Raw genomic sequence first — 12,101 nt, 5'->3', positions numbered from 1 at the left:
GTAGCGCCCCAATGTAACCCGGTAGAGAAGAACTAGCCCTCCCCTCTTTGACTGATGGTTCTTGTTGCCTGTCCCTTCTGTTGTCATTTAACAGAACTATTTAGCCTGCTGAAAGGGGTTGTGTTCCGACCGCTGGTTGGTGGAGACATTTTGACTATATTCTGGACCTGCGTTGTCGCGTAATGCGTCATATGACGCGCCGCGTTAGCGCATCCGGAAGTCATCCGGGGCGCGCAGCGCGTAACGTAAGCATAACAAGTCATGTGACTTGTTAATAAAACTTTTCATTGGTTCATTTTACTTTTCTTATTGTAATGATTAAAGGCTTGGTCATATGACCTAAAAATTACGCTTTTCATTACTTCCGAACATTATTTTTTCTTAAATATATGTTATAATGTTCCAGGCTAATGTACTTTCCCGGAAATTTTACAACTGTCCTGCAAGTAAAATATATTCTTTTTTCGAGAAAAAGAGCGTTTCTTCGTCCCATGACGGAGCCGTTGAGCAAAAGAGGGTCGACCTGCTGTCTTAGTCGCCGATACGCCTGAATATGAGATTCTTATCGATCACTTTATGTTGCAGGAATAGAAAACACAACAGCCCTTGACCATTTATCTTTACTGCGTTCCTTCGTATTATACCTTTTACCCTTCATGTAATTGGTCTGCTTTATTTCACTTGCCTTTTAATGATTCTAAAACAGTCACTATTATTAAAAACTTTACCAATGTATATACTACTACCATGTTTTCTTTTAAAAACCTTTATTGTGAAAATTTCATTATACAAATACGAGCCGATAACCACGTGGGCCTGCCACAGAGCAAACTGTAATCGTATATGATGAATAGACATTTACACTGTAGAGGAACGTAACGGGCGGGCCATTAGGTTGCAAGAACTAAGGTGTCTAACAGTTACGGAATCGGTGGACGTACATTTTATAATTAAAATACGACAGGGCCAGTTACAATAAAATTATCTAGATATACATTTGCGGGCAAGTACCATGGGTGACGTTAATTCGAACTTTCAACAGTACAGTAATCAATAACACATCAGAACTTAATATCAATAGGGATGTCGAAATAGTCAATCAATTCTCGTCCCCGCCCGCCATGTGCTTCAAAACTGCATACGTATCTCGTGATTTCAAGGTTCTGCAACCAGTACACAACAAGGAGTTACGAGTCCCATTTATTCCGGCGCCATTTTGGGCGAGGACGGGCAGGTCCAGGATATAGTCAAAATGTCTCTATCAACCATCGACTATGATGATGTTTATATGCTGTATTTATTAGAGTAACACTCATCTGTCCACATGAAATTAATTTGCCACAATCTAAACATGTCATTTTAATCTTTCCAAAGTTCTTCTAAATATTTGGGACCGTTTCCCTTGCCTCTGAAGCTCTCAGTGCCACTTCTTTGATGAATGTACTAGCAGGTCAGGGGTTCTCCTCCAAATCTCTCTTTTATGCAGCACTATAATTAATTGGTGCCACCTCTCCATATGACGATGCATGGTATACTTACCACAACTATATTTTTTTTCGGTTCCTCTGGAGAGTTCATCGTGGCAGATGAAGCATGTAACGTACCGGGCATTTACCTTTTTTTGCATGTACAGGAAAGGAAAAAAAAATCGAGCGTCCGAGTTCTAAGGTGTCCCAGGGCCATTTTAGTGGACCAGGCCCAAACCCAAAGAACAGGCCGCCATTTTGAGAGTCCTCTTGCAGCCGCCTGTCGCTGTAGCATCAAGAGCAGCCGAAACTCAGCTGAATGGCAACTGAAACGGTAAAGGGGCGCCCCACTACAGCAGACGAGCCTCCACCTAGGAAGGCCCATTCACGCCGGCTCCCCCCCCCTTCGGGCACCCCACGCCGTTATTCGGAGCAGTATTGTAGGATGGCCACACCAGTGCGGCAACTTGCTAGACATCACCTCGGTGGTAACCGAATCTCAACGCCTTGTGGTGTCTTCTATTCAAAAAACATTGTTATGCTGCCTTCGACCTATTCGCCGCAAGTGCGCACACAACTCAACTGCATAGCTTGCTAGACACCACCTCGGTGCCATCCGGATCTTGGAATCTCAGCACCTTTTGGTGTCTTCTCTTCAGAAAATATTGTTGCGCTGCCTTTGGCCCCGTTCGCACATCAGTCCGCTACTGACGCCATCTCACAGGCTAATGGGGCGCCCCACGCCGACTTTCAGCATTGTAGAATGACCACACCAGTACAGCAACTTGCTAGACATCACCTCGGTGCCATCCGGATCTCGGCGCCCCACTGCAGATGAAGTGCCTCTCAACTATGAAACCACCACGGTGACATCCGGATCTTGGCGCGTTGTGCTGCCTTCGGCCTATTCGCACATCGGTCCGCTACTGACGCCATCTCACAGGCTAATGGGGCGACCCACGCCGAGTTTCAGCATTGTAGGATGACCACACCAGTACAGCAACTTGCTAGACATCACCTCGGTGCCATCCGAATCTTGGCATCTCAACGCCTAGTGGTATCTTAGATACAAAAAATATTGTTACGCTGCCTTTGGCCCCATTCGCACATCAGTCCGCAACTTAGACATCACCTCGGTGCCATCCGGATCTTGGCATCTCAGCGCCTTGTGGTGTCAGTCAGAAAATATTGTTGCGCTGCCTTTGGCCCCATTCGCACATCGGTCCACTACTGACGCCATCTCACAGGCCAACGGGGCGCCCCACGCCGACTTTCAACATTGTAGGATGGCCACAGAAGTGCGACAACTTACTAGACACCACCTCGGTGCCATCCGGATCTTGGCGCGTTGTGCTGCCTTCGGCCTATTCGCACATCGGTCCGCTACTGACGCCATCTCACAGGCCAACGGGGCGCCCCACGCCGACTTTCAGCATTGTTGGATGGCCACACCAGTGCGGCAACTTACTAGACACCACCTCGGTGCCATCCGGATCTTGGCGCGTTGTGCTGCCTTCGGCCTATTCGCACATCGGTCCGCTACTGACGCAAACTCACAGGCCAACGGGGCGCCCCACGCCGACTTTCAGCATTGTAGGATGGCCACACCAGTGCTGCAACTTGCTGGACACCACCTCGGTGCCATCCGGATCTTGGCGCGTTGTATTGCCTTCGGCCTATTCGCACATCGGTCCGCTACTGACGCCGCCTCACGTGCCAACGTATTTTCTCCGCATTTTATACCCTATGCCGCATAACAGGTCATGTGACTTGTTTATAAAACTTTTCATTGGTTCATTTTACTTTTGGTTTCCTAATGATGGAAGGCTTGATCATATGACCTAAAAACAACACTTTTCATTGGATGAAAACTTTTTTTTTTTTCCCAAACGATGAAAGCCCCACCTTGTTTCTGGATGTTTCAGACTAAACTGGCGTCAGCATGAGAGCACCACCATCTCGTAGCTCCGTCGTGGTCATTCCGCGAGCAATCATGGCAGCCGCTCCCCACCAGAAGCCTGCAGGAGTCGGGGCCCCCAAAACTTTTGATGAATTCTCAAGGCGGAGGGGACGCTTTCGAGAATGGGGTCCAAGACCTAGCAGACAAGCGTCCGATTTCCAAGGTGTCCCAGGGCCATTTCAGTGGACCAGGCCCAAAAAGGAAAGAGCCTGCCGCCATTTTGAGAGTCCTGTGACAGCCGCCTATCGCTGCACCGCAAGAGTGGGCGCAACTCAGCTGAATTGCGGCTTTTGACACAGTGGACCAAAAACGGACGGAATGGCAACTGAAACGGTAAAGGGGCGCCCCACTACAACAGATGACACTCCACCTGGAGAGGCCCGTTCACGCCGCCTCCCCCGGGGCGCCCCACGCCGTTATTCGGAGCAGCATTGTAGGATACCAAAACCAGTGCGGCAACTTACTGGACATCACCTTGGTGCCATCGTTCTGCTGCCTTGGAACTATTCGCACAACAGTTTGCTACTGATGACCCACCCCCCGCGACGCCCCACGCCGTTATTTGCTGGGTGGCAACTTACTAGACATCACTTTCGTGTCATCTAGATTTCGGCGCGTTCTGCTGCCTTGGAACTATTCGCACAACAGTTTGCTACTGATGACCCACCCCCCGCGACGCCCCACGCCGGAAATCTGGACGTTGTGCTGCATTGGGACTATTCGCACAGCCGACCGCTACTTCGTTGTTTTTCCCTAAAAATGTTTATATGTTATTACTATTTTTGTTTTCTTGTATATATTTATAAATTATTAAAGTTTTATAATCTTACTACTTTGTCGGAGTGCTATATATTTTTAATGTGACACATAATTGTAAAACTTTGATGTACAAAGAGTCATCCCTGGAATCTTCCGCTTCACGCTCGGTCCCCTCCCCAATCACAATACAGGATGGTTTTCAGATAATAGCAACGCTTCTGCTGTGACGGATCTCATCGAGTGTGGGCCTTGATCTACTATAACTCCTTTGAAGAGGGGTGATTCTTTACAGCTGTGGCCATAAACTACATCTGCAGGGCTAGCTGATAGCCTAGGACCGGCCTGGACAATCGGACACAGAGGAAAAGGAGTGTCAGAGGGTGCGGTAGTGAATAGGGCGAAAGGGAGGTGTCGGGCGGGCACAGGGTGTGATTCTCAGGGAAGAGCAGCGCAGATGGGGGGAGGTTTATTACCCATGCATAAGACAGAGAGCGGGGGTGACCACTGCCTGGGTGAGATGCTTGCGAGGGTGGGGAGCCATGCTAAGGATCGACAGCGTGCACAGAGTGGGTCTGGTCAAGGCATCTAAAATGGCTGCCGTGCACGACAAAAGTGTGGCATTTGAAAAAAGACAAGATGGCGCAGACAATGTTTTTCAACACTTCCTGATTTCCTTCGAATCGAACGTTAACAGACGTTGGGGCATATTACCAAAGTTAAGCGATATTTATCCCTAACGATGCATTGCAAAGATTTTTTTACCGTCAGAAATTATCGCAGATAAACCTTGCTATTATCAAGGTTTATCGCAAATACGATAAAAAACGACCGCAATGCATAAATATCGCTGAAAACTCAGCGATATTCATGCATTACCGAGCTAATGCTCTTAGCCATGTTATCCACCTCCCATTGCATAACATGGCTAAGAACTGCTCAGGGCAGCTGTTACTTTTTGGAGATATTCGCGCTTATCTCGAATATTTCCAAAAGTTGATAATAGGAGATAGCGATGTTAGCGACTGTTTCCAGTCGCTAACATCTTGGCATGCCCACTTTGCATGTCATTAGTGATAAATATCACTCACATGCAAAGTGGGGCCCAAGATGGTCGCTATCTCCTACTAGCCGTCGCTAACTGGTGTTAGCAACAGCTAGGTAATACAGATATAATTTTATCTCCGCGAAGCGGAGCGCTGTTACAGATATATATCTTGTTTTTGAACGTTAATTTCTCAAAATGCACTGAAGCACATATATTGAGACCTAGCAAAGGCACATCGGGCTACCAGTCCCTAATATTTTACCAAGTTTCGTGCAAATCCATTCAGCCGTTCGATTATTATTATTATTTTTTTTTTTTGCCCCGCGGGGCCCTTTTTAAACCTCCACATCAAACCTAGGGGGTCAGCGAGGATCTACTATGCCCCCTTATGGTCATTTGCCCCTTCGCTTTGGCCTCCTCTTGTCTCTCGATCCTACCGAGAGACAAGATGGCGGCCGCTACGTACTGTTTGGAATGTTTACAGACACCGGAGAGCCAATCAGCTTCGCTTCGCAAAGCTCCGTAACGCGAAAAGTACGCGAAGCGGTGCGCTGTTACAGATATATATCTTTTTTTGAACGTTAATTTCTCAAAATCCACTGAAGCACATATATTGAGACCTAGCAAAGGCACATCGGGCTACCAGTCCCTACAATTTTGCCAAGTTTCGTGCAAATCCATTCAGCCGTTCGATTATTATTATTATTATTTTTTTTTGCCCCGTGGGGCCCTTTTAAAACCTCCATATCAAACCTAGGGGGTCAGCGAGGATCTACTATTCCCCCTTATGGTCATTTGCCCCTTCGCTTTGGCCTCCTCTTGTCTCTCGATCCTACCGAGAGACAAGATGGCGGCCGCTACGGACTGTTTGGAATGTTGACAGACGCCGGAGAACCAATCAGCTTCGCTTCACAAAGCTCCGTTGCGCGCAAAGTACGCGTCCTGGGACGCTGCCCGGTCCGCTGTTACAGATATATATCTTTTTTTAAACGTTAATTTCTCAAAAACCACTGGAGCACATATATTGAGACCTACAAAAGGCACATCGGGCTACCAGTCCCTACAATTTTGCCAAGTTTCGTGCAAATCCATTCAGCCGTTCGGGCTAAAAGTGAGGCCAACCGCCCTATGGAAAACTCAATGTTAAAAACACGTTTTGGGACCCCCCTTTTTTCTCGGCCCCCCCTTGACGAACCCCCCCCAAATTTTCAAGGGCTGCTCAGAAACATAATGTGCCATTTTCCTGAAAATTTCAGCCAATTCCGTCCACAAACGCCAAAGTTATTAGACATAGAATTTTCAAAAATCCCATAGAGAAAAAATCCTAACTATATATACCTACTGGCGACCGCCAGTAGGTAATATATATATATATATATATATATATATATATCCATGCTAATATTATAAAGAGAGAGCCCAAACCTTTGAGGCGGGTAATCACAGTAACCCCAGCACCAATCACAACACCCAATAAAGCATTGGAAAGGGCAGTTGCAGCAGAAGGACATAGGCTATGCAGATGGCCACCATATACATTTAAAAAATAAAAGAACAGTGCCAGCAAAGTAGTCCCTTGTGGGCGTGTCTGCGTTCTTCTGTGGGCGTGTGCTGGGGGTGTGACAAACGCTGGGGGCATGTGGTACGTTCCACGCTTCATGCCATGTGAGTCTTAATTGCGCCGCATCAAGGGGCACGCAGAGGGCGTGACACGCTGGGGCCGTGACAAACGCTGTGGGCGTGTGTCCGCACTGTGGGCGTGTGTCCGCCCTTCATGCCATGTGAAGCGCCAATTACGCAACTGCGCCACATCAAGGGGCACGCTGGGGGCGTGACAAACACTGGGGGCGTGTGCTACGTTCCGCACTTCATGCCATCTGGGTCGTACATTAATCAGATCGTCTGCTGTGGCCGTGTGCTGGGGGCGTCACAAAGGCGTTTACCTCGAAGCGTGGTAAGTAACCATTCGCAAGACTCCCTTGGGGGACTGCCCGTTGTCTCACACATACTGGGGGTGCCGAATGCAGTGTGTGCTTTGGCCTGGGTGCGTCTGAAAGGGCCGAATGCAGTGTGTGGCTTGGCCTGGGTGTGTCTAAAAACCACTCAGGGCCGAAGAGCGTCGGTGTGGGTCATAAATAATAAGAACAGCAGGAAACAATCATTCAAGGCTCACACAATTCTAATTGTTAGACGGTCGCCGCTGGCCCTCAAGCGGGGGCACACGCGACTGAGCGTGTCTGCGGGGACAATTACTGCAGCCTCTCATGCGCGCTGTTACTGAACTATCACATTAAACCAAATTACACGTGCCTGCTAACATCAGCCAGGGCTGTAGCCGGGCTCAGGGCCGGATCACTACACTAATCACATGTGCCTGCTAACATGAACCAGGGCTGCAGCTGGGCCTCAAGCGGAGGAACACGCGAATGACCGTACCTGAATACACACATTACACACATTCTATTTCATACCCGGAAAACGTCGGGACGGGCTGCTAGTATATAATATCAAAGTGTGATGGTGTCTTATCATTCAGTCATGAACACTCGTTTTTTTCTGGTGTTGGAGTCCGACAATTCATATTGAATAGTTTTAAATTATACAAATGTAAATGCACACACCAGCACATGTAGTGCAAAACACATACAGTACTGGACTGATGACAAATTTAGTTGGGAAATATACACAACAACATTATATATTGAATGGGTTTTTAGGCAAAACATATTGCCTGAATTGCAGTATCTTACCGCTTTCTCATTCAGTGAAGTGTTGTACGTATATACAAGATTGCACTTGGCTATAAGAAGAGACACAGGCTCTCTGTTGTAAGAATAACATTGACACAATCTACTATCACCGATAACACTCTTATATAACACTTAGATAGGGTGGACAGCATATTGACACTCTTTGCTCGTGAATGGATAAAAAATACAATTTAAGAATTCTAAAATTGCTTATCTTAATGTGATATTCCTAGGATATGAATTATTCAGTGAGGGCTGGGGATTGACGAGCAACTTTCTACAGGCATTTGCTTCTTTACAATATAAAAACATAATCAGAATATTGCAAACCCTGAGGGTGTTTCTAAACTCTGGAAGTGCATACTTGCCACATTATACTGAATGATTAAGACTCTGGACAAAATCATACAAAGCTATTTTACATGAACGCAAACAGACATGTCATTGACAAAGTACTTAACATGCATGGAATAGCAATATTATTCTAGTATGTAGGGATAGCCTAGCACTTCAGGCTACACATGCATAGTTTAGAATGAGGGACCGACATCCCCCATAGATTATTGATCACATTTATGCTCAACTGCAGAGGAACAATTTACTCCCACTGAGAAAATTCTCAATGCAGTTCATGTGGGCATTTTGAATGAACGTCCTCTTTGACAAAAAAAAGCAAAAATATCTAGTTTCTCCCTAAACGTACTCTTTAAATAACTACTAAAGCTAGTATACCTAATGCTTGAGCCCATCACCTTCGGTGGGTGCAGAGGGCTACAATGCAAAATATGACTGATGTACAGTTTGAGTATGATCCAACTCTTTTTACTCATGATGTTCTACATTATACACGGCACATTCCACAAATTCAAAACATATTTCCCATACAAGAGTACAAAGCGTGTTCTGTACAGACTGTTCTGCAAAGCCTACAGTTGCCACTAAACAAAAATACTCCACTGCTTGAACTGCAGTGCAGGGATTTCATGAGGACAGCGACTAAGGTGCTGCATACACACACCAATGATGTATGTAATTCCACTGCACTGATAGCAGAAATACATGGCCTATTACTTGCTCTTCAGAAGTCTGATCGTCAGTTTCTACAATTATTTTGTTGGACTTGGCATTCTCTGTGCAGCGTTATAATGTGTATTTTCCACATTAACATCTCTGTGGAATCTGAGATTCAAAATTTTATTGATAAAAGCAAAGCAACTTTGGGGAAAGGTCGCTGTTCAACAGATCAAGGTGTTTTTGGTTCATGTAAACACATCTTGGCCCATAAAAGTGAAGGAAGTCATGATAAAGGGAACTGTACAGCTGGCTAAGCTGCAAACAGGGAAGTGGAAATTGTTGCAGGGATTCTGCTTTAAAGCAGAACTGTGCCTTAGACCACAGGACATCAGAATTTAGCGACTGAGTCTCCTTCCCACATCAGTACCTATGGGGCCAAATCATACTAGCTTATAGTGCCTCACCTGCACTCCAAACCCTATCAGAGTAACAGGTGAATTGTCAACCTGGAACACAACACTCTAGTCCCTAGGGAACCCATGAAAACAGAGCATCACATTTCGCTTCTCACTCATGCATGTCCATAATAAACAAAAGAAAGACACTAGTACAATTTACAATATTTATTTAAACTACAATTGTCTAATATGAAGCAGATCTGCTGACATTAGAACACGTAAGAAACACACAAAGGGGTGCTTCTGGTCTAAGTGGAACTGAGAGTGTCTGCTTTCTCCTAAATAGGGTGTGTATGTGTATTGACTGAAGAGTAGTAAGAGAAGATAAGAAAACCCATCAGCCCACCCATTGGCGGAGCTTCATCATCTGGGATTTTTTTAATCAGAACTGGTATCCACTAGGTTACTCACTGTTGTTATTGTGAGTAGGTACTAGTAACGGATCCACCAGTGATGGAAAAGGAGGCCAAAAAGAAATGATAGTGTAAAGAGCTGAGGGTAGACAGGTTGCAGTGCTCGGGGAAATGTGTGTTAGGGAAAAAGTAGTGTATCAAAGTTGACTAACATGGTGCCAAAGGGTAACTTTTATTCTGGTGGTCACCTTGATGACAAGGTTAAAAAACAGAGTGTGGATAGAGTTTCAGCAAATACTTCTATCTAGATGGTAAGTTAACTGGTCGACATGTTTCAGCCGGTAGTGGCTTTCTTCAGGACCTATGATAACAACACTACTGCAACTATAACCAAAAATGTGTAGTGAGAATAACATACCATGCATGAATAGCCTACCATCTGACAGGTTAGTGAGTGGTAGCTTCGAAGGTCATGGATGTAGAATCACCTCTCCTAGAAAAAACAGTGTATACAGACACACCGTATAACAGAAGAAAGTCACAAAATGCAATCAGACATAAATCATCCAACGAGACATTGCTCCTTCATTATTTTGCTTAATTAATCACTCACCCAAAATCTGCTTGGGAGTGGCCTCACCTCGCCTGGCGCCCGCTCAGGTAATGAGGCCCCGCTCTGAAGAAATGGAAAAGGAATACCTTAGGAATCACTTATCTGGTATTAGTTCCAATTCATAACATCCCTTGGTGTAGAGCAGTGGGCATGAAAAAGGCAACGGTACTCAGCTAACCTGGCCAGCTGATGATGGAAGATATTACAATGAAAATAACGTAGATTAAAAAATGCAATAGTATGTGTAAGATTAACAAGTGGCATTATGGCCACTACACATAGCTGTTTGCATTTTCGGGCAATATTAAGGAAGTATACTATGCACTCATATCAACATTATAATCCACCTACTATTGGTAGAAAAAAAGAAGGAAGTGCATAGTTGTAGAACCGAGTGCAAAGTTAGAAAACCAGTATTTGGTTGAAAAAACCTTTGAATCTAGGTTGTTCTAACCCCACAAGCACTCATTTAGCCCTTTTGAAACATGTCAAAAATACGTTTAGGAAAATACGATGGAGTGCGGTAAGACGATAACCAGTGGAGAGAATCCCTAGCAATATTGCTCAAAGTGAGCAAACATCCGAGAATCTAGCCTAAGGAAACTAGCCTCAAGAGTCTACTAACCGCTGTACTCACCTATCCTTCGGTACCTCCAAGCCCCTCTGAGCTGAGGGGAAGGTAACCTGACGGACAGGGACAGCTGCTTAAATCCGTTGTGTGCGGACCGTAACGGAAGCAGCCGTGCTGGCCCTCACGTGTTCTCTCAGGGTTGTAATACGTGCCCGTCTCAACGCGAGCAGACCAGAGAGAAGACTATGGACGCCCGCAATGATGTACAAATATTTAGATAAACTCGTGCTTGTTTGTTATTGGGCAAAAATTAAAAAACGCTACGGTGATTGGATAAACAATCGGCCAATCAGGGCCAAGCTTGTGCCCACACAATAAGTTGTAGCCCCCCCCCAAAACAAAAATTCTTATCGCTACGGTGGTTGGGTCGGCAAATAACCAATCCGGGCTCAGCTGATGCCCGTAAACAACAACAGATAGGGGCCGAGTCAACGAAATTGGCCTCGCTCTGTCATTGACAAATGAGCACGAAAGGGTTTAAAAATAGTGTCACTACACTATCTTCACACTGAAATCAAGTAATTGTTGTAACTCCAAAGCTGATTTTAGGTGGAAGAGTTCTAAAAGTGTATTTAAGGGAGTGTATTTTGTATCAGTCTTCTTGGTGTTTCTTAAGGGTGTAGTACGCCAGATGTTAGAAAGGCGGACCCGAAGAAACACCGAATTTAAGAAGAATAGAGACGTATCAGAGAATACCCAGTCAATTCTAAGTATGTAATATGGGTATAATACATCAATAATATCAGACAAAACACCCAGAACAACCACCAAGGGAAGTGTGGTGAAGACGTAACATAACACGCCTAATAGATCGAATAGTCTATGAAGATGTCTATCAGTCGCAGTATAGAATTTATAAAACAGCCAACTGGAGGCATGCCTACACCTTATGTTCAGTGGACGTGGTGTCGGCCTCAAGCTGAAATATGAGAAAAAATGGGTTGGATCAATATGTGCCTAGCAGTGGCGACCGCTGACATTAGTAGAGTCATAAACAAGTACAATGCTCGAAAGATCGTGTAGATAATAATCCAGAGGTATGAGCATGTATT

Source organism: Lissotriton helveticus, chromosome 2_1 (assembly GCF_964261635.1).
Source record: "Lissotriton helveticus chromosome 2_1, aLisHel1.1, whole genome shotgun sequence".
Taxonomy (NCBI): Eukaryota; Metazoa; Chordata; class Amphibia; order Caudata; family Salamandridae; genus Lissotriton; species Lissotriton helveticus.
This window is presented reverse-complemented; position numbering follows the sequence as displayed.